Source organism: Callorhinus ursinus, unplaced genomic scaffold (genome assembly GCF_003265705.2).
Source record: "Callorhinus ursinus isolate GAN/ISIS: 27379988/994484 unplaced genomic scaffold, GSC_fseal_2.0 scaffold2, whole genome shotgun sequence".
Taxonomy (NCBI): domain Eukaryota; kingdom Metazoa; phylum Chordata; class Mammalia; order Carnivora; family Otariidae; genus Callorhinus; species Callorhinus ursinus.
The window spans coordinates 94,138,473-94,161,502 of record NW_027397064.1 but is presented as its reverse complement, the minus strand read 5'-3'; the positions used below and the strand labels follow the sequence as shown (position 1 = coordinate 94,161,502).

Genomic DNA, 23,030 nt, shown 5'->3' with positions numbered 1-23,030 from the left:
TTTTTTAAATTATATGTAGAAAGGGAAAAAGCCCAAGTCTTCACACCCCTAAACTTTTTTTTTTTTTTAATTCACTCTAACATGCCTTACTTGCTTGGTTCAGGATTTTAATTATTATAAGGTAATCTATTTTAAGTGAATATTTAAGGATCATTTATTTTTCTTTCATGTGACTGCAGATGAAATGTGGGTAAAGAGGAGGCTGAAGTTGATGTGAGCCTATCTTTCCCTTTCAGCTGCTACTCTCCACTCACCAATATTCCATGGTTGTCTTTACAGGAAGATAATAAAGAAGTAATGAAATCCAACAGACCAGTGGATATGGAGATAGGCAAAAATACAGAGAGATTTTTGCTTCTGTCCATTAAGGATTAACTGCAACAGGAATACACCTATGCTGTTAAACACTATCTTCAGATATTGGACAGTAGCAGCATAGAACTTGACCTCAGAATCACGGGAAACAAATGAGGTGAGCCCTACAATCTCCCCAGTAACCTTTCTAATGAGTTTCTAGACTGAAACACAGAGAGAAGGAACACGGAGCCTGCAGATCCTGTTGAACTGAAGAGATAAATATATGCATGTGTGTTTGTGGGGTGGGGTGGGACGGGTATCAAAGTTGCTAGAATTTGCAGGGCTGTATATTGGAAAGAAAAGATAAAAGCAGAGGTGTGCCTATAGTTTTTGGCTATATACTAATCTGAACATGCTTGAGGTAAAATTCATGATGTCAGAGAAACAATTACTATGAAGCACTAAGTTAAATAATTCTTTGAGCTCACAAAGGCTGAAAATAGTTTGTTTCCACCATTCAGGGAGGCTAGGCTTTCTAATATGTGTACTATAGGGTAGAGTTCTAAGAAAGGTCAAACCTTAGTAAGGAGGAAAAATTTTATCTAGAATAAAGTCTTCCCCGGACTTGTCAGAACAAAACTAAAGAGTACGCCTTGAAAAATAAAACTAATCTGCAAATACTTTAAAAGCACTCCAGAACAAAGTCCAAAAATTTTTATAGGAATCCTGAAATCCAGCACTCAACAACATAAAATTAATAATCTCTGACATCCAGTAAAAATTACTAGGCATGCAAAAAACAGGAAAATATGGTCCATCTTCAGGAGAAAAATCAGTCAATAGAAACAGAAGAAATGAGAGATAATGAAATTATAACAAAGAACCCTTAAAATACTGTAGATAGGGGGCACCGGGGTGGCTCAGTCAGTAAAGCATCTGCCTTCGACTCAGGGCATGATCTCAGGGTCCTGGGATCGAGCCCCGCATCAGGCTCCCTGCTCAGCGGGAAGTCTGCCTCTCCCTCTCCATCTGCCTCTCTCCCAGCTCATGTTCTCTCTTGCTCTCGCTCTCTCTCTCTCTCTCTAAAATAAACAAAATCTTTAAAAAAATATTGTAGATATTATAAGTATGTGCAAAGATATAAAGTAAAACTTGAACTTCATTAAGAGATATTAGAAAAATAAAAATACCCAAATGAAAATTATAGACAGGAAACAAACCTATTTAAATAGAAAAAATACACTATATAGGATTAATAACAGATTAGCAGTGATATCAGATAACAGGTCAGCAGAAATATCAGATAGCGCCGGGAAAAAATAGTGAATTTGAAGACATTAGGATATAAACAATCCAAAATAAAGTACATAGAGAAAAAAGACTTAAAGGAATAAACAGAGCATTAGTGAACTTGGAGTCAACATGAAATAGTTTAAATATGCGTACTTGGAGCTCCCAGAAGGAAAAAAAAGAGAAGAAAAATTATGTGACAGAATAACCAAAAATGTACCATATTTGATAAAAATTATAATCCCAAATCTAAGAGACTCAATGAATTCCAACCAGAACAACATGGAGAAAACCCACTAAGGCACATCATAATTAAGTTGCTAAACATCAATGATAAAAACAAATTTTAGGGGTGCCTGGTGGCTCAGTTATTGGGCATCTGCCTTCGGCTCAGGTCATGATCCCCATTCCTGGGATGGATCCCCGCATTGCGCTCCCTGCTCCACAGGAAGCCTGCTTCTCCCTCTCCTACTCCCCCTGCTTGTGTTCCCTCTCTTGCTGTGTCTCTCTCTGTCAAATAAATAAATAAAATCTTAAAAAAAAAACAAATCTTAAAAGCAACTGAGAATAAAAATACTTTACAGAAGAACAATGATAAAACTGACAGTAGACTTTATGTCAGGCACTACATAATCCAGAAGATAGTAGATAAACATCTTTAAAGTGCTGAGTGGAAAAAAAACCCAGAACCTATTAACCTTATAAAATTAATTTCAATTAAACAACTTTTCAATTATTTTAAAAATCAAAGAAAAAAGAAATACTTTTAAAACAAATAAGAGCTGAGGGGTGCCTGGGTGGCTCAGTCGGTTAAATGGCCGACTCTTGATTCCAGCTTAGGTCATGATCTCAGGGTCCTAAGAGGTCCTAAGGTCCTAAGCTCTGCAACAGGCTCTTCATTCAGGGGGGAGTCTGCCTGAGGATTCTGTCTCTCTCTCTCTCCCTCTGCCCCTCCTCTGCTCATGCTCTCTTTCTCTCTCAAATAAATAAATAAATCTTAAAAATAAAGAGATCTCAGAGAACTTACTCTCAAAGGAGTTTCAGTGTAAGAAATATTAAGTGTATTTTCACAAGCAGATAGAAAATGGATATCAGGTATAAATCTGGATGTAAAGAGAACCAGAAATGGTAAATATAGGTTGTAATATAAAATATATTTCTATTTTTTAATCTTTTTAAAAGATAAGTAACCAAAGCAAATGTAAGAGCATATTGCAAGGTTTCTAACATATGTACACATAAAATACAACAATAGCATAAAGGATGGCAGAAGTTATATGGAAGTAAACTGTGATACATTATTTAGGACAGATAATGTTAAAGTAAAGAGGTAATTAGACTACATTTAAACATTAGATCGATCACTAAGGGGTACAGCTAATACTCTGAAAGTGGAGATAAAGGGGAATCACAAAAAATAATACAAAAGGCAGAAAAAAAGGCTAAGCAGGGAAGAACAAAGGAAACCGTGTGAATCAAAACCCCTGGGGATAGTGCTGGACACCACGATTCTGATGAAAAACCTCCACCTCGGGAACACAAGGTGCATCTCCCTGAGGCCAATTCGGGAGCCAGAGGCTCATCCTAATGCTAGCCCTCCACTCGGCTCTCAGGGCACTTCTCCGCATCATCATCGGCTAGGGACCGACCATCTCCCAGATTCTCACCCTAACTCTAGGCATGGCTCTGGCCCTACCCGGGCCCGCCTGCTAAGTCAGAGGCACTACCAGACTGGGGACTCAAGTCTGATGCAGGACAAATTCTCCAGGAACACAAAAGCAAGCCATGCCACGGGCAATCACCACGCTGGAGCTGATAGCAGGATTCTAGCGAAAAACATGACCCTTGACAACAGAGAGAGCCTTGTCCCAGATAGCAATCCCAAACCCTGAGCTTCACCCTATCTATCGTTCAACCTCAATTCGGGACCCATGGCAGGTGTACACACTGCCATCCAATCGACTCTTACCACCTCCCAGACCGTAACCCTACCCTAGCCCTGGCTGTGGAAATAACTGTGCCAGGACCCTAGTTCTAAGAGCACAATGGGTTTTGGTCACCTGACCGATGCCAGACTAATCGTTCAGGAACACGAGGAGACCATGCCCCGTGCAGCCCCCGGCTGGTGCAGGAGACCAAAATTTTAGTCCAAAAGCTGAAACTCAACAACACTAGGGGTATAGCCCTGAGGCCAAACCCGAAGCCCGAGCCATACCCTACAGCTAGCCCTCAACTCATCTTTCAGGATAGGATGCTGCGCTGCCATTGATTTGGTCCCTAATGTCTTGAGGACTATACCTGTAACCCTAGCCCTGGATGTGGCCCCAACCAGATCCCAACCCTAGGTGTGAGGCCAAAATGGAATCTGGACACCCGGGCAATGCCAGGCTAATCAGGGAAGAACAAAGGAAAATAATAAAAATAACTCTTATAATTCAATAATAACAGAACAAGCAGTTCAGTACAAAATTGAGCAAAATTTTGAATGCCTGTGTCACCAAAGGAGATATGTGGATGTTAAATACACATAGGAAAGGATGTTCAACATCATCAGTCATCAGAGGGATGCAAATCAAAGTCATAATGATATATTACTACACTCCCATGAAAATGGCTAAAAACTAAAAAGACCAACAATAATAAATGTTGACCAGAATGTGGAGCAGCAAGAACTCTCATACATTGGTCATAGGATCACAGAATGGTAAAACTATTTTGGAAGACAGGTTTGGTAGTTTCTTGTGAAGTTAAACATACACTCATCATGTGACCCAGGAATAACACACTTGCCCAAGAGAAAAGAGTATATATGTCCACCCAAAGACTCCTACACACATGTTAAGAGCAGCTTTGTGATAACAGCTCAAACTAGAAATGACCAAAATGTTCCTTGGCTAGTGAACAAAGAAACAGATCATAGTATATTCAGACAATGAAATACCAATTGGTAATGAAAAAAACAGAAACAAAAACACAACTGTGAATACATACAATGTGGATGTTTCTCAAAAGCATTTGCACTAATTAAAAGAGGCAAACCCCAAATACTATATGATTGATTCCATTTACATTAAATTCTAGCAAAGGCAAACCTATAGTGATAAAAACAAATTGGTGGTTGTCTGGGACTAATGGGTACAGGTGGATTTCATGTAAAGAATATTTTGGGGTGATGAAAATGTTCTATATCTTTTTTTAAAAATGTTATGTATTTATTTATATAAGTAAGTAAGTAATCAGTATAGTCAACATGGGGCTTGAACTCATGACCCCGAGATCAAGAGTCACATTGTCTTTGAGCCAGCTAGGCACTCAGAAGATGTTCTATGTCTTGATTGTGGTAGTGGTTACACAGCTGTACACATTAATCAAAACTCATGGAACAGTATACTTAGAAAGGGTATATTTTGTTGTATGTGAATTATACCTCGATATACCTAAGTATTATATGCCCAGCTGGCCAATAAAGATTTACTGGAATACAAAAGTGCAATCCTGATTGAACATGGCTGAACAGAGGAACTGGGCTTTCCCCAGGAACCTCAAATTCTCCTTCGAGGAATCTGAACATGATGCTGGGAAGGAAGGGTCTTCAGAAGTCCCCAGGGAGCACAACTGGGGCTATTCCTTACTCCCAGATCAGGTAGCACACAAGGGGCTTTATTTACTTCTTCATCCTTTCAACTCTCCCGGCTAGTAGCGACTATTATCCGCATTTGACAGAGGAGGAAAGCAAAGCTTTGAGGAGACAGGGTCACCTGACAGTGCCAGTCTGACTCCAAAGCTCAGGCTCACTCTATTCATTAACCTGCCTCCCATTAGGGGTGGAGGTCCCCAGTTATCATCGAGCCTGCCGGGGACTATATAGGCCAGAACTTCTCTAGCTTGGGGAGTGGTGCACAGACCCCTGGATTCTCTGGCTATGTGCCCGACTCTCCAGAGCCACTAAATGGACATGCCCTGTGGAAATGCATTTGACCTTCATCACGCCTCATCTTTCCGTAGCATAACAACATTTGCTGATTGTTTACCACAGGGTAAATGCTTCACTTGCACCAGATCATGATAAAATATGCAGTGGACACATTTTACATACCAGGAAACAGAGATTTAAGAAGGTAAATAAAGTTGCCCATGGTCATATAGCTACAAGTAGGAGAGCCAAGATTGGGAGCAAGGCCTATACAAACCACAAAGCTTGCAGGGCTGACGGCTACATGATTCTAGTATTGTCTTCTGTCCTCAGTTTGCCAAGCACTCTGAATCAGCAAGGATGCTTTGGGTGGAAAGTCACACATTAAACAGTAGGATGCATTAGCTCATGGTCCAGAAGTAGAGCAAGCTTCAGGGCTGCCTTAATCTAGGGCCTCTGTCTCCCCTCCCCTGCAGTTGTCTTGGCTCTGTGCATCCTGTGTGTCAGCTTTGGCTTCATGTCAGTAGGAGCTGGGTCTAGTGGCTCCATACCCATGAGAGGTATACTCCCAAGTCTAGAGGAAAAGAGAAGCTGGCTCTTTGTGTGATTTCTCTCTGCATCTCCAACCACTCTGTCCCCTAAAAACTAGCCAAATGAGATCACAAGCTTATTCCTGGACCAATCCATGTCACTTGGGGACGGCCATTCATTGACTGGCCCAGAGCCTAGCTTCCTAGGCCAATTGCTTGCAGGGAAAATTACCAAAAGTGTCCTAATAACATCGTACCCTTGATGTGGAAATGAATATTGGGAAGCCAATCATAATGTCTGCTGTATTCTTTCTTAGTCGTTATTTCAATTGAATCTTACAGCAACACTATGCCTCAGTGGTAATCTCCACTTTACAGATGAGAACACAAACAGGCAGCCTGTATCTCTCAGGAAACAAGTACACATAGGACAGCCAGGATTCAAGGTCATGTCTTCTCACTCCAAGTCAACAGCTCTTTCTGCTACTTGGACAACTACCATGACCATACCCCACTTCCCCTCTTCAGATCAAATTCCAAGATGTTGCTGGGAAGATATTCATCTACGAGCTTCAAGCTTCTGGTATTTATCATTTTTTTTTTTCTAATTCAATAACCACCCCATTATGGAATCCAGTAAGCCATTTATAACCAAGTAGGGAGGGTTTTTTTTTTTTTTTTCCAGGACTTCCTTTCCAATGAGGCTTTACAGGTATCGTTTAAAATAAGTACATAGTCTGATCAACCTTAAAATCTATTTAGTGTGATGCAGACTTTTTTCTCTTTTCCCTCTTCAATCTCACTTTCTAAATAACCTCATGTTCACAAAGACTGTCCTTTTCAAATTCTTTTTCCACATCTACCATCAACACACTATCAAACCATGCCACCAGGCCTCTGGCTCTCACCAGCTGTATTCATTCTCCATAACAGACCCAAAGAGAAGGTTCTGGCCTTTGGGCTTTTAATGCAAGAGTGTCATAAAGATAGTCTTTTTTTCCTTAAAAAAGATGAGAGAAATAAGATGAAAAAAAAATCCTCAAATATCTGCTTAGCTACACAGGGCATTGTTTCAACTAGAGTTCCAATCGAAACAGGGAAAGAGAACTGGCTGGTGGATGATTGTGGCTTTAGTAACTAGCAGAGCCCCAGACGCTGGCAAAAGGAATCCCTTGTACCGCAGGCCCATTTTACATCTAAGATGTGCTGCCATGAACTTGATCCTTCGATTTTCCTGACAATCATGTGCTGAGTTGGGGAAGGAATCAGCCAGTATATCCAATTTACAGACAGAGAAACCCAGGGAACAATCTGCCTAATTAATAAGGACAAAACTGTAATGGGAACTTAGGTATACTGCTTTTGGGCTCAGTGCTGCTTACGCTACATTATCTGGATTCCTGAAAAGTTAAGGAAGTGGTATGAAAGATATGAAGGCTCAGGAATTAGTTTAGCACCTCTGACTCTGGATTTTAAGTTTGAATCTTACATATTTTTGGCCTTTCTTTGGTGTTCAGGAAAAGTAAACAAGACTTGACAGAAAATCTGATGAGAAGCTGCAATCATTCTGAACCAAGGCCAATATATAAAAATTCAAAAGATGTTATCAAGAATATATGCTGGTACCATCTAGGGCAACTGTCATAACATGTCTTTCCAACAGACATACATTATTATTGCACGTTGAATAATATTGAATGTGCTATTGATTCTTTAGACCATGTGTCTCTCTCTCCGCAAGACCAGAGGAAAAAGATGAGAGGCATCAAGGAAGACTCTTGTTTTTCTAAATGTGAAGAATTGGGAGTAATGGGGGAAGGCCTTTAAAATAAGGAGCCAAGTTAGAGCATGGGGAAAAGATCCTAATGTGGAAGCCACCATCGTGAGGAAGAAGAGATGAGGAGGCTGAATGGAATCATGATGTTGGAGGTCATGCTGAGACATCTGGAGCTAAGCTTGGAGATTTTGTTTGCAAACAGAGTCGCTGGGGGAGCAGAAAGAAAAGCTACAACAGACAGTGTTATTGAAGGTGGGGTTACAGAGGAAGCCAAAGACAGCTGAAAGAACTTCCGGAGATGAAGGCTGGAAATGTCTGTGGCAAGATCAAGCAAGTCATAGGACATTCAGTGATCCCCAGGCCTTCCCTCTCCCCAGGAGATTGGGAAAGGGTCAGGGATGGAACAGAATAAGGAGAATAAGGCAGTGGTTGAGTGGATCTTTCTGTGGGATCCTGAGGACTGTGGCAGAGTAGAACGTGCCAGAGCATCAAAGGTTTTTGACAGCTACATCTGCTTAAATGTGGAGGGGAAGGAGCGGCTTTGCTCTGAATGACACAGTTCACCCCTTTCTGAAGAATCCCTCTCACCTTCTATTCCATATGCCTGCAGAACGTCACTCTACACGTGGAGTTTATTATCCTTGTAAATACAGACTCACTAGTGGGGTATGGCTTACTGCGAAGCAAGGCACGTGCCCCACAGCCTGCGTCTGATCCTATTCCAAGGCCTCCATCATCCGGGGACAATTCACTTAACCTGGCAGGATTCACATGCTTGATGCAAAATCTGACCGGATTCAAGGATCCCTGTGCAATTAAGGAAGCAGGAGCAGGTACGTGTATGTGACTCTGAGCTGTCGCTGTCTCATTAGGAGGTCGGTGGAACAATAGGAATTTCTCACTCCATGCACAGTGGATTGCTCTTCTGTCTGGCAGTTTCATTACGACACTCTATACAAATTATATCTATAAATGAAGACCTAGCGCAAATTCAGCACAGCACCTCACCCATCGTGGAATCCTGGACATGCTGGTTTGAAGGGAAGAAGGCCATTTAACCCTGTTCCTTGGCAGCCCCATCTTCTTGTAGAGCAGAGCAACATGCTAATTGCACGGTGGACTAATTGTCATCCATGACTCTGGTGAGTCAGCACAATTATTTACATGGACAGCAACTCCCACTGGTTTCAGCAGGAGCATCTCATGAACACCTGAAATCTTCATTTTTGTCCTCAGAGGAGCTTTGCTCTAAAACACAAATTCTAATAGGGATCTATTACTGTGTAATGAATAAATATGCCATGCACATGCATGCAGATTTCCAGGAGCCTTGGGCCCTTTCCTCATGTACAGGCCTCTTGAATCTTTGCCCCCATAGGGGTGAGGGGAGCTCCTCTGCAGAGGGCTCACACCTCTATGAGGAAGTTCACATCTTACAGACATCTGAATGAGTTTTGATTCCAGATTCAGTCGAAGTAAAAATGTCTAGCTTTGTTTGCTCCTGTGAAAGTGGACTGCTAGCCCTTCAGTAACCGGGGGCCACTAGGGCCACCTGTTCTACTGTTTTACATAAATGGTGATGATCTAGGCTGCCTGATATTTGACCCCTGGCATCTGCAGTCTCCCTAGCCCCTACCCAGTTTATAGGATAAGTTCACCTGCTCATTTTTCCTTGGCCTGGGTGAAGCAAACTGAAATCTGTAGTCATCTGCCCAGATGACAGCCGTTCATCTTCCTCTAACTAGCTGATATTCTAATCATCCTGTTAAAATCTAATTACATGTAATTGTATTAGGTTTCTACAGAGAAACAGAACTAGTAGTGTGTGTGTGCGTGTGTGTGTGCGCGTTTGTGTGTTATAAGGAATTGGCTCATGCAATTATGGAGGCTGGCCAGTCCCAAGGTCTGCAGGGAGAATAGGTAAGCTGGAGATCCAGGAGAGCTAATGGTTTAGTTCCACTCAAAAGTCCTAAGGCCTGAAAACCAGGACAGCTGTCAGTGTGGTTCCAGTGCAAAGGCCAGCATGCTTGAGACCCAGGAAGAGTTATTATTTCAGTCATTTCTAGTTGGAAGGCAGGGAAAAACTGACATCCCAGCTCTGAGGCAGTCAGGCTAGGAGGAGAATTCTCTCTTACTTGGGGTGGGGCCAGTCTTTTTGTTTGTTTGTTTGGGCCTCCGGCTGAGGGATAAAGCCCACTACATTAAGAAGGGCAATCTGCTTTACTCCGTCTGCCAATTTAAATGTCAATCTTACCCAAAAAAGTCCTCACAGAAACATCAAGAATGTGTTTGATCCAGTCTCTCAGCATCCTGTGGCCCAGTGAAGTTGACATACAAAATTAAGCATTACAGTTATTAAAGAGCTATTGTCTGTGGTTTATACCATAATGATTAAAAAGCCAAAATGTGTATTTGTGGGGAGAGGGGACATTTTCTAATTAAAAGATAATTTTTATACTCCTTTCAAACACATGCAAGATGGCCTATTTAAGATGAGCTTAATGGAAACTATCCTGCTTATACCCCCATCCCCCCAAACCCCAAAGCTTTGAGAGACATCACTGTTACTTAGGAAAGAAATCATTGTTTTAAAACTGTTTTCCCAACATTTTTCTGATGTAGACTTCTCAAACCTTATGGAAATAGAGAATAATTCTAAGACCTCTTCCCAGATGACATAAATGAGGCACATGGGGGAAGAAATAGCTTGTCTAGCTTCATAGTATTTGGAAAATGAATGTACCTGGATTTTAAGTATGCAGGATTGCAAATCCCCCCATCCCCTTTTAAAAGTATAGTGGAACTTTCATATGTAGAAAATCATGGCTATCTTGGTGATTGAAGAAATGACTAGAAAGCAGGTACAAAGCAAACGCTTTAGGGGATATTACTTTTAAAGAGGGGGATCTTCAGTAGCTGCCCCTTCAACAAGGTAGCTCACTTTTCGAGACACCTGGTGCTGTCCTGGGGGTACCAGGAGATCCTCTGGTATCTGCACAGCATGCTGGCAGCTGCTGGCCCATTCACCTTCTAGAGACTTACTACTTGAGTGTGCCTCCACTGAACTTCCAAGTTACCAGTAGCTGCATCTCTTTGCCTGAAGGTAACAGCCCCAGAATCAGCCCTTGACTAATCAGTGATGGGAGGTAGTGATGAATACCCAGCTCCCTCACTCTCAGGTGGGGAAACTCTGAGACCTAGGTGCTACACCCCAGAGTTTTTCTGAGGTTAAGCTTCTGTCCCCCACAGTGGTAACCAGGTAACAAGCATGTGTGTGTGACCTGTGTAGTGTGACCTATGCCCTGCAGTTGCCATTTTGAAATGCTTAGTAACTTTTGGACAAGGGGCCCTGCATTTGGTTTTGCACTGGGCTATGGGAATTCTGTGGCCAGTCCTGGTGGTAGCTGGCATGAGACCCCACTTTTCATTGGCTGGTCTACCTCCTCTATCTGACTTCTCCTACTAGTTGGTCCTGGACTTCCTGACAATTGACTTGTCCTTAAATCCTTTTCACAGGGCCTTCTTCTGGGAAACCCCCAAACTAAACTGTTGCAACTATCACTGGAATCCTGAAAAACACTATAAAGAATTAACAAAAGCCATCTTACTAGTTTTTAAAAATAAAACAACAACGCACATGGGCGTAAAACTTACTAAAAGTAATGTAGTGATCATATAAGCGGGCATTACCACCCCATATTGTGATACCTGGGGAGGTTTTATAAGGAAGTAATGCCCCTCTAAGCTTTCCGACTTCTCTGCATCGCAGACCAAGTGCCCAGGTGAATCCAGCATGCAAATATCTCCCTGAAGAAGTAGGCCAGTAACTAGCAGCAGAGCTGGCATTTAAACAGTGGCTCTGTACACCCTCTGTTTTAAAGAAATTATTTGTCTTTGCTAGCATGTCAAGAAGAATAAGTTCACACAATTTAGGAACTACTAAGGCATATAAGTTCTTGATTATTTACAATGACAGGATTATCTACAGCCATCAAGTTTCTTTCGGTAATGTCCAACATAATTTCTTTAAAAAGGGTCGTGGAAATTGACCTATGAGGAACATATTGGAGGAGTCAATCTTTCACTGAAGTTTTAAGAAAGAGATGTGAATAAGGCTTCTGGTTCCGAATCGGATAGGCTGAGCTCACCAAATCCAAAGCCTGCGCAGTGTCTATGTCCAGCATGGTGTCTGGAATGGAGTCAGTGCCTCATAAATCATTAGTAACTGACAGGACTTGGTTTATGGCTTGTGCCTTGAGGTTTGAGTACCAGAAAATGAAATTGCCTCACCCCTCCCAGTGGAGAAGCTCTAGGTTTGCCCATTAGCCCTTTCTGACACGCTGGAATTTATCAAATGTACAACCAGTGCATGAGGACCCAGGGAGTGGAAGAAGCTCGGGTGGGACACCGCACGTGACTGGTGGTTGTGGGTTAGGTCCGTTGGCAGCCTGAGGGGGATGCAGTACTTGAGAACTGGCTGGAGAAACAGAAAGCCATCTTAGGCCTTTCTCTCCATGTGTGAGATGTACATCCGGGAACTTCTATGACCAAATCCAATCCTCCTTAAGTCATGTTAGTTTTCAGTATGAATCCCGTCACCACCGTGTGGTGAATTATAGACAGAAAACCTCACTGTGACTTTCTTCACTGTTCAGAAAACGGATATCCAGATTAATTGTTTTGCAACAATGGACAGATACCCTGACTACTCTCACCTTTCTCTTGGTATACAAACTTTAGTGTAGTTTGAGGGTTAAATTCAGCTGTCCCCAGAAAGTCTAGGCTTTTTAGGCTGCTTACTGGATAAATAATCAGGACAAAGTGGGTAAGAGGTTATATAAACTCATTCTGAAAATGTTTTAGGGGCGCCTGGGTGGCTCAGTTGGTTAAGCGACTGCCTTCAGCTCAGGTCATGATCCTGGAGCCCTGGGATCAAGTCCTGCAGGGAGCCCGCTTCTCCCTCTGACCCTCCCCCTCTTATGCTCTCTCTATCTCATTCTCTCTCTCAAAAAATTATATAAAATCTTTAAAAGAAAAAAAAGAAAACGTTTTAAAATTCAAGAGTTTGTCCTGAACATGATGCCTCTTTCTGATTAAGTTGTATAAAAATATTTTTTGGTGAAAATTCTTTTGTCCCTCTTACATACAACCAGTCTAGACAAAAAAAATCTCAGTAAGAATTTATAGATGAGAAAAAGGTAAAGTTTGATTACTAACTGCAGCACACTGATTTTGTACCAATGGAGGGAAGCAAACCCCAATGCCTGGGGGAGATGTGGGGGTGAGGCGGGAAGGGAATTATCTTTTTTTTGAGAAGTTTTCCCTCTTTCCTGAAGGAAAACTCCCCATGCTACCTTTCCAAGCTGCTGCGAGGACCTTGAGTTCAAACTGCTGCGCCCATGGTCATAGCTGACAGCATCAATCACAAGTCAGTGAAGGGTGGCCCTGCTCCTGTATTTTCCACACAGGACACTTATGAATGTCATCTACACTCATGACATTGATGATGACGCTGATGCCATGGACAAGTAGAGCTGTCTGGAGCTGAAGGCAGTGTCTCCGAAACCAAAGACTAACCTGAATTATTTCTGACTAGACTGGCAATCATAGGGTTAGAAGCTCCATGGTGGGCAGCCATATTCGGGGCCCATTAACCCATACATCTGACTAATGTTTGTCCTGTCTGGAGTACCGTAATGATTGTAAAGTCTTTGTGTGTGTCCAAAAGTACCATGGACTGTCCATGGGAATGTCCTTCATGTGTCCATGGGAATGACACTATCAGTGACTACCATGACAGTATCTCAGCCCTGGATGGAGGCATTCAGGTCAGCTTCAGAGAACCTCTGAGTTACTGAAGTCAACAGTTTAGTCTCATACTGCTGTATGGAGTCCTACTGGTAGCAATTTTGCTGTAAAGATGTTTCAGACAAGAGCCAAGGTGACAGATTGTGAAGAAAAGAGTTAGCATAGAAGGTCTGCAAAGGCTTACCTTTAGCAAGGCCTGATTGCAAGGCTGGCCCTTCTCTAGCACCTGGGAACTTGGATTTCAAGAGGGCTCACACCACCCTAACTGAGAAGAGTGGCTCACTGTGCCTAAATTGTTCATATAAACAATGTGATTTAGGCTGAACACATGCTTTCCTTTGGGGAATATGGGATTTTAATATGCATCAGGCAAGATGGTACCTGTGTGCCTAGCCCCCAATAAAACCCTGGGCTCTGAGTCTCTAATGAGCTTGTCAGGTAGATAACATTTCAGATGTGTTGTCATAACTTGTTGCCAGGGGGAATCTAGCATGTCATGTGTGACCCCACTGGAAGCCTGTGCCTCATTACCTCCTGATGCTGCCCCATGTGATTTTTCCCTCTGCTGATTTTGTTTTGTATCCTTCACTGTAATAAATCATACCGAGTACAACTTTAAAAAAAAAAAAGAAGAAAGATGATACCCATAGCTACCTATACTTTACCCATACCCATCTTAATAATAACCACACTAACAATGAAGACCAACAATTGAGTCCTTGCCAGTTCCTGGCATAGCTGTCAAGCACTCATCTGCAAAAACACTCATTTCATGCTCATCACAACACCTCAAGGTAAGTCTTTCTGTTATCTCCTTTTGGCAGATGGCAGAATGGAGGCTTAGAGAGATTCAGGACCTTGATCAAGATCACAGCATCTGTTAGGTGGCAGAGTGGAATCATGGAATCTGGAGCATAGGTCTATGTGACTGCAAACCCTTGGCTGGGAGATTGTGGAGGGGATCCATGGAAGCACTCTAAAAAAACACAAAACTTTAGGTAAATGCATGGTGGTGATGCTATTGTTACAGATGATGACTAAGGCTGGCCCAGAAATCATTTAATACATTTTGCCAATTTCTAGTTTACTCAGATCCCACAATTGAAACCCCGTCTTCCCACAGATTCACATTTACGTGGACAGGCATCTTGAAATTCAGGGATACCTTCACTCCCTCAAAGAGCATTAGAAGTTGGGCCAGGAACAACAACAACAACAACAACAACAACAACAAAACCCAAAACATTAGAGAATATCTAAAATAAGTCATTCATCTGATGATTGAGGAAACAGAGATGCAGCATTTTTGCACTAAGTCATAAAATCCCAAACTGGGCTTTGGACCCTGGTCCATTCATTCCTCAGGTCACTGCCTCTTCCTTGCCACTTTTCTTCTTTTAAAATCGGAGTCAGTAGTAACCCAGCATCCTAGAAGTGCTTTTATTTTTTTAAATTATAAGTTACATAGGAAAGAGACCTGTCTTGAAGCCAAATTATACACAAATACTTTTGCCATCGGGGAAACATTCCGATGACTGGGTCAGTGGTGAGGAGAAATAACACCCTTGGAAATGCAATCCACTCATGCAGAAGCAGGACAGACGATGCCCACTCCAAATGTGTTCTTACACACATAGGATTCCTTCCAAATGGGTTCCGAAGGCAGAACACAGGGCTGAGTTTCAAATGGGCAGAAAGTCACCTTAAAGCATATTTCCCCTCCGTTTGGGAGTTGACACAATCAAGTTACAGACAGAGACTATTTATCAAGGTGGCATGAAAGTCTCTCTTCAAATTCCTCCTGCTTTTATAATCAAACAATAACATCTCCAGAGTATAGGTTTTAGCTACAGAAGAAACATATTGGAAATTGATTCAGTGCTGCTGGTTTGGCTGTGACAATGTTTCATAACCTGGTAACCTCTCAGTTTGTTCTTCTCCCTTCCGGAAAAGCTTTTAGCCGTGCCAGGGTGGCAAACCGAAGATAAAGCAAACATCATCCTTTTATCTGATCGTGTGCAAAGTGAGTGGAGAGGCACTGGACTGCTGATAAGATGACTGCTAAATGACTCTTCTCAAATTCTATCAATGGGCTGATGGGAGAAATTAACACTGACACTGATAAGTTATCTTCTCAGGCACTACCGTTTTCACAAACGGGGGTTTCTCTTTCAAACACTTAAGCCCTACTTGCATATGTATGACTCATTAAAAAGTGCTCCAAAATGTTCCATGTAGTAACAGATTCACTGAGATGCTTTCCTTTCTCTACATCTTCTTGTTCTCTTCTCTAGGATTTCTCTTGAGTATGGATTTGTTCAAGAGCACCCTGTTCCCAAGATCACGTTTCCTCTTTTCTTCCTTAGTTGCATATTTCAACACACAGCTCAATTTTCATCTCTGCAGTGTGCCAAAACCCTCACCTGATCTATCATTCTGGCACTCTACACCTCCTTCGTGCTAAGGTATTTGCTCCCATGTGCCAGACTTAATGAATGTATCACTGGGATTCCTGGTGGACTGAGTGTGCGGATAACCTTAATTTGAGGCAGTTTTTCATTAGGTATGTAAGATTGAACTCTTACAAGAGGGACAGTGCCTTCCAAGGTTCTGAAAAGCTACAGGCTCCTCCCTGGCAAGCTTTTCCTTCCTTCCTTCTTCCTTCCCTCCTTCTTTCCTTCCTCCCTCCCTCCCGTCCTTCCTTCTTCCTTCCTCTCAAATCACTGTTACTTCTCAGTCACTAGTTTTTCATTCCCTTCATGGGAATAGTTTAGAACCGCTGGCTTTAACAACACTTAAGGCACAGACAGTTGAGCCAATTCATAATGTGTGGCCAACTCAGAATTATCTGTGGTAACATGGAGGAGGAAAAGATACAGCTTTAAGAGTTGCCCACAATCTCTGTTTCTAACTTACTCCTCTGACACCTGATGTGCTTCAGAATTGATGGTGGGTAACTCTGTATGGGTGGTCAGGGCTGCCTTCCCTTCCTCCTCTCTCCTTTTTCTCCTGGCCAGTCTCTCTTCTGCAAATGCCAATGGGCCAGCCAAAGTGGGAATGGAGTGGGGTGAGGGATGTATGGCATAGATCAGAAGGATGAGCAGGATGGCCCATCCAGCCCACAGATACACCTGCCAAAATATATTTGTGTTTTACTTTGGATGGTACTCTAATTTTTATCTTTTTTTAAAAAAATTGTGAAACATACTATAAAGATAGGAGTGTATACTACAAACAAATTCATTTAAATAATCACCATGAAAGAACACCCATAACCCACCTTAGTAACATAAGCAGTGTTTTTAAGCCCCTCTTGTGCTCCTCTTTGGTTCTATCCTTCTCCTGTTACTACCTCACCAAAGGGAAACCACACTGCTGTTGAATTTCATGTTACTCATCAACTTTCTATGTTATTTTTGCTTTTGTCGTAAAAAAAAAAATTATGACATTTTCATTACATTTATGTCTAGGCACATCTCCAGAGTTGTATTGGTTTATGATGTAAACATTTATTACTGTGGATGCTAGTCAAAAAAGTTTAAAAGACATGGCCATTCAAAAACTCCTGGCAAGTGTATCAGGGACTATATGCCATAGCGACCATAGCAACATTGTCATAATAGAAAAACATGGAAACCAAGGCAAATGTTCATCAACAGTAGAAAGGCTAAATTTTGATATATTTATGCTAGGGAATACTATACGGCAGTGAAAATTAACGGATAGCAGTTGCATATACCATCATAGGTTCATCACAGAAATAATGTTGATTAAAAATGCCAAATGCAATAGAATACTTACAGTATGATTCTATTTGTATAATGTGTAAGCTACAGTATGGTAAAACTATACAAATAAAAATGAATACTTAAAGATAATATATATATGTGTATATATGCATATGCGCACACACACACACACACACCCCTACCACAATTTCTTTATCTGTTCATCTGTTGATAGGCACTTAGATTATTTCTGTATCTTGGCTATTGGGAAGAATGTGGCAATGAATGTGGATGTGCAGATAACTCTTTGAGATAGTGATTTTATTTCCAAATAGAGGTAGCCTACAATCCAGCAATCCCACCTCTGGGTATATATCCAAAGGAAATAAAATCACTATCCTAATGTGTAGATTTCCTTTATCTTGCTTGGAACTGATTTGGCTTCCTGAAACTGAGGATTGGTAACTTTCTTTAATTTTGCAAATTTTTAGCCATTAATTCTTTTAATATTATGTTTACCCTATTCATTCCACTCCCTTCCTCAGGTACAATTAGATACATGTGGATTTTATCACCTCTTACTTATTTTACCCTCTTTTTCATTAATCTGCCCCCTTGATTCTCTGTGACACATTTTCTGGAATCGTTCAACTGTCTTTTAGTTGAATAATGCTCTCATCAGTGGTAATCAATACTGAGAGCTTTTAATTTTTTGAAGTTCTGTTGTATTCTTTTTTGGTATCAGACTGTTCATTTGTTTGTTCATTTGTTAGTGTTCATTTCCACTTGTGTTTACTTTAAATACATTAAATATTTTTATTTTATATTCTCTACTGGATAATTCCCAGTTCTGCAGTCTTTGCAGGACTTATTCTATAGCTTGCCTTTTTTTTCCCCCTGCCACTTGCTAATGAAGTTGTTGTTTCCTCTTTTAGGGATTTTCTTTTTTTTTCTTTTAAGATTTTATTTATTTATTTATTTGAGAGAGAGAGAGAGAGAGAGAGAGAGAAACAGCATGAGAGGGGAGAGGGCCAGAGGGAGAAGCAGGGTCCCCGCTGAGCCGGGAGCCTGATGTGGGACTCGATCCCAGGACTCCGGGATCATGACCTGAGCCGAAGGCAGTCGCTTAACCAACTGAGCCACCCAGGCGCCCATCCTCTTTTAGGGATTTTTTATTGTGAGTTAATCTTCCTTGGAACTTTATCTGTCTGTAAAATTCAGAGTGGTCACATCAAGAGAGGATTCGAGTTGGGTTCTGCCATATTCCTGCAAGCACTACCAACTTGAGTCTGCATTATTTAAAACTTTTCATGATGATAAATTTCAAATATTCTCAAACAGTGCGATTGCCCAGCTCAAAAGACATTAATATTCTGCCATTCATGTTTCAACTGTTCCCTCTTCCAGTTTCTTATCTGGAGTATTTAAAAGCACAACTCAGAACATTTAAAAAAAAATTCAAGATTGGGGGATTTAAGGGACACAGAGACTGGATTGGTGCCTTGATCCACAGGAATGTGAGCTAAGGATTTAGAATCTTCAGAAGAGACTTTTTTTTTTCTTTTTCTTTTCTTTTTTTCCCCCTTTCTTCAGCTAGAGTTCAGACTGAGTTGAGGCTGAGTTAGGAGCTTTAGCTTGAAGTCTTCCTCTGGGTTTGTTGCCACTACTCTTGGGAATCCAGCTTGATGCTGGTGGGGAAGGGATGTGTTTGATCTAACATCTCACCCTGAGGCCCTAGGCTTTCATTATGCCCACAGTTAAGCTCCTTAACACCAGGCTCCAGGGAAGGTGACAACTGTTCCAGGTCATCCAGGTCTCAGGGACTTTCAGTGTTAACCCCAAGAAAGTCCAGGCAAACCAGGACAGCTGGTCACCCTAGCCCTAGGTCATCGAGACTAGTACATACGCCATGGGAAGGTGCTGCTTATAGCACTCTGTGCCCCCTCCCGCCACCCCAGGAAATCAAGCTCTCTTGCTGTCCATGCCTCTGACACATTCCTTGGAGGCAGCTCAACCAAGCTTTTAAGAAAAATATGTATATTTTTATATTATATTCTATACTTTTAGATGTAAATTTCTGGGAAAGGACTTTGAAATTCTAATTTGAAATATTGCCAGCTAAAGGAAGGTCTCTGAAGATTTGCTTTTTACAATTGAGCCCACATTTTAAAATGTATCCTATGTCACATAAAAAATCTATACTTTCTGGCTTCTGGTGAAAAATGGGAAGACTTGGTTACATAGGGCCAGCCTTCTACAGTGACAACTGGAATTGACAAGTAGCTACTCCCCCGGGGTGGGTCATATTCTCTCCATTCCTCAAAACTCCTATCACTCATGTAATATATGCTTGCGTTATGTCAAGTCTGGGCCTGTCTCACTCTTGGACCCAGGGGTTTATTTGAGTTTGCAACCCCTGACCAAGCAATCCGCTAAAAGGATTCTTGAACGGTGGTGACTGCAAGGTGACCAAAAAAGTACCTGGCCATCATTTAGCATTCTCAGGGGTTTATTTAATTCACAGCTATGGACTAGGCTGGGTTTGGATGTTGGCTCCACTCCATACCACTCATGTTGCTGAGCAAAGTATGTAACTTTTCAGGACATCCGCTTCCCTACCTGCAAAAGATGACCTTAGTACATAACTTGCGGGGTTGACATAAAGATAAAAGAAGGCAACATACATAAAACACTCTGGCCGATGCCCAGCATTTAGGAAGCTTTTAATAAATAGTAGATATTAAGGTAATATATAGCATCATCTTACTTCTTTCAGAATTTTCTGTCACATTGGGCAGCTTTCTGGGGCTGAGGGACTCTGTTCTTGGACTTTGGTTTGACCCCTACCTATTCCTTACTATGCCATAAGTGACACACACATTTTTTTTTTTTAAGATTTCATCTATTTATTTATTTGAGAGAGAGAGAGAATGAGAGACAGAAAGCACGAGAGGGAAGAGGGTCAGAGGGAGAAGCAGACTCCCCGCTGGGCAGGGAGCCCCATGTGGGACTCGATCCGGGGACTCCAGGATCATGACCTGAGCCGAAGGCAGTCGCTCAACCAACTGAGCCACCCAGGCGCCCCGTGACACACACATTCTTATGTTTACTTTAAGTGAATTAACTGCCTTCTGAGAAATCGAGGGAACTGTACAAAAAGAAGTCACTGTACAGCTCTTTCAGATTCTCCACCTTTGTGCTATAGAGCAATAGGCCTTCAAAAAAGGTGGGAAAAAAGGCAAAAATTATTTGTGTCCACCACTGCTTATTCAGTGGGCCCTGTCTCCTTCTAGAACTTGGGTTAATTCATGCCAGCCCCTAGGGCTTCATGTCCGCCTCTGCCGCTAGCAGCTGAGCTTCCCCATCTGAGGAATATCACTCTCACCTTTCCTAAATGTGAAATCATTCCTTCTTCTGCTTTTCAGTTCCCTGGAAGGAGAACGTACCAGCTTGATGACTCATCCCTTTAGGGTCTTGCTGGTACCCAGCCAAGAAATGCACTGCTGCTTTCAGTCAGTGATACTCAATGTCTGCCCTTTCCAGAGACCAGGTGTAGTATAACAAGTAACTTGAGCACCTTTACCCAAAGGAATTACCAATAGGTAGGAAATTCAGATGCATTCTAATAGGCTACCAGGAGAGATCTTTTGGGGCAGAGAGCCCTTTGGCAACCCTTACGTATTCCTGGATGTCCACACTTTCATGTAAATACATGATTCTATTCATCACAGCACATCACCGGAGGAACCAATATGGTGCATTTGACTATAGTGTATTTGGTTGGTCCAAGGCTAAATGAGAGAAAATAAAAAATGTGTTTTGATTTGAAAAGTTGGAACGTGAGCATCATAGTGATTGGAGAGCCGCCACTTTTTTATCATGTTGGTCTTCCTTTAAAAAATCTCCACAGTCTGTGTATTACTTCTGTAGGCTAAAGTTCAAACATCTAAGCCTGGCTTTCATGGTCTGCACAAAACCAACTCTATCTGTACCTCATCTTCAGAAATTACTCTCTGCTCCAGCCAAGCTCTAGCCAAGCTGGTCTTTGGCTGACCCCTCTCCCCTGCAGTATGCGACATTCCTATCTCTTTTGCTTATGCTCTTGCCATTGAGTTGAAAGACATCTCCCTGTCCCCTTTGCCGATGAAATCTTAACACTTAGGACAGTGGTTCCCAAACTTTACTGCCCTCTAGAATCACCTGGGGAATCTTTAAAAAGATATTAACTCATGGCTCCTATCCCAAGAGCTTGTGATTTGTTATGCGGTGTGACCTGAGCATCAGCGTATTTAAAGTCTTCCCAGGGGATTCTGATGTGTAGCAAAGTTTGGGAACCATTGGTATAAATGGAAAATTCTCTTTAACTTCAGTATCTTATTCTCTCATTCTTGTCTTTTCCTTACAAATGAAAACCAATATTCCCGGCTTTACCAAAGCTGGACTCCACACCTATTCCATACACTCAGATGTATGCAGAGTGTGCCTCTAACTTATCTGTGATCACACTGTATCAGAATTACCTGTTTGCTTTTCTATCTCCCTCTTAGACTGCAGTTCACAGAGTACAGGTGCTATGTCTTATTCATCCCATATCTCCAGCATTTAACACAGGTTGTGGCTTGCAGAAGATGCTCAATATCGGCTTGTTGACCTAAATAGAGCTCAGCTCCCTGGTGCAAACTATAGGAGCAAGTATTTTATAGGAGGTAAAAAAAAAAAAAAAAAGCCATACTTTCATCTCTCCAAGTCTACAGTTCCCTATCTCTAGGGAAAACGAAACGAAACAAAAACAGAGGAAGGGGGTCATAGACTAGGCTTTAGTATGCTCACAAAGAGAAGTCTCTAGCAAAGACTTATCTAGTGACTATCTCTGGTAATTAGAGGAAAGTATGTATAAAGAGAAAGTTGATAGATGACAAAAACAGAGAACCAGCCTCAAAGGAATGAACAAACAAACAGGCAAGGAGGATGACATGTGATGTTCCAAGCACAGGGCTTACCACATAATGGATATTCAGTGGGTGAAAATTAATTATTACTATTTCCAGTCCCTGGTCAGAAGAAACCACATGGTCCTATTTCCATGGCTCTATTTCATGACAGGCGGAATTTCTATTTCAGGCTTCCAGATGCAAAGCTTCCCCTTTGGAGTTTGTCACTTGCAGTTATAAACGAGAGAACTCCATGTAGTCACGTGAAGTTTCCTTTCCCAGGCTATTACTTTATAGTACCTCTTAGGTGTCATTTTGTATGTTTGGAAATGTAGAAATAGCATCATCCTGGGAAGTATTAATATGAAATCCAAATTATGTAAACTACTTCATCCTATTCTTTATCCACAGGCATTATTATCTAAGTAGTTTCCCATTCGGGTGCCAGTCTGTTAGTAGTCAACGGAACATTATTTAGTTCCACTCTCATTTTGTTTTCATCAATAGCTCACCCTTTCTACAACTGAGCCTAAGCATGTCACTTTTCAAAATATGACATGTGACTTAAATAGCCTTCTACTCAGAAAGCTGTAAAATTCTGATCAAGTTTCTGAGATATGCTTTCATTTTATTTTTAGTATGAATGTCATTCCATATACATCAAATTTCTACTTTTTTCATATTTTCTCAGTGGGGGAAATTGGTAATATTCTTGAAATTAGACAGATAATAATCAAGAACTTTAACTGGTTGGCA

General features: G+C 41.6%; 1 protein-coding gene across 5 annotated transcripts in view; it reads right to left on the bottom strand.

Annotated features, from left to right (window-relative positions):
• The window catches only part of NCKAP5 (NCK associated protein 5), a 965,493-nt gene that overhangs the window by 67,189 nt on the left and 875,274 nt on the right, over nt 1–23,030 (bottom strand). The window lies entirely within an intron of this gene.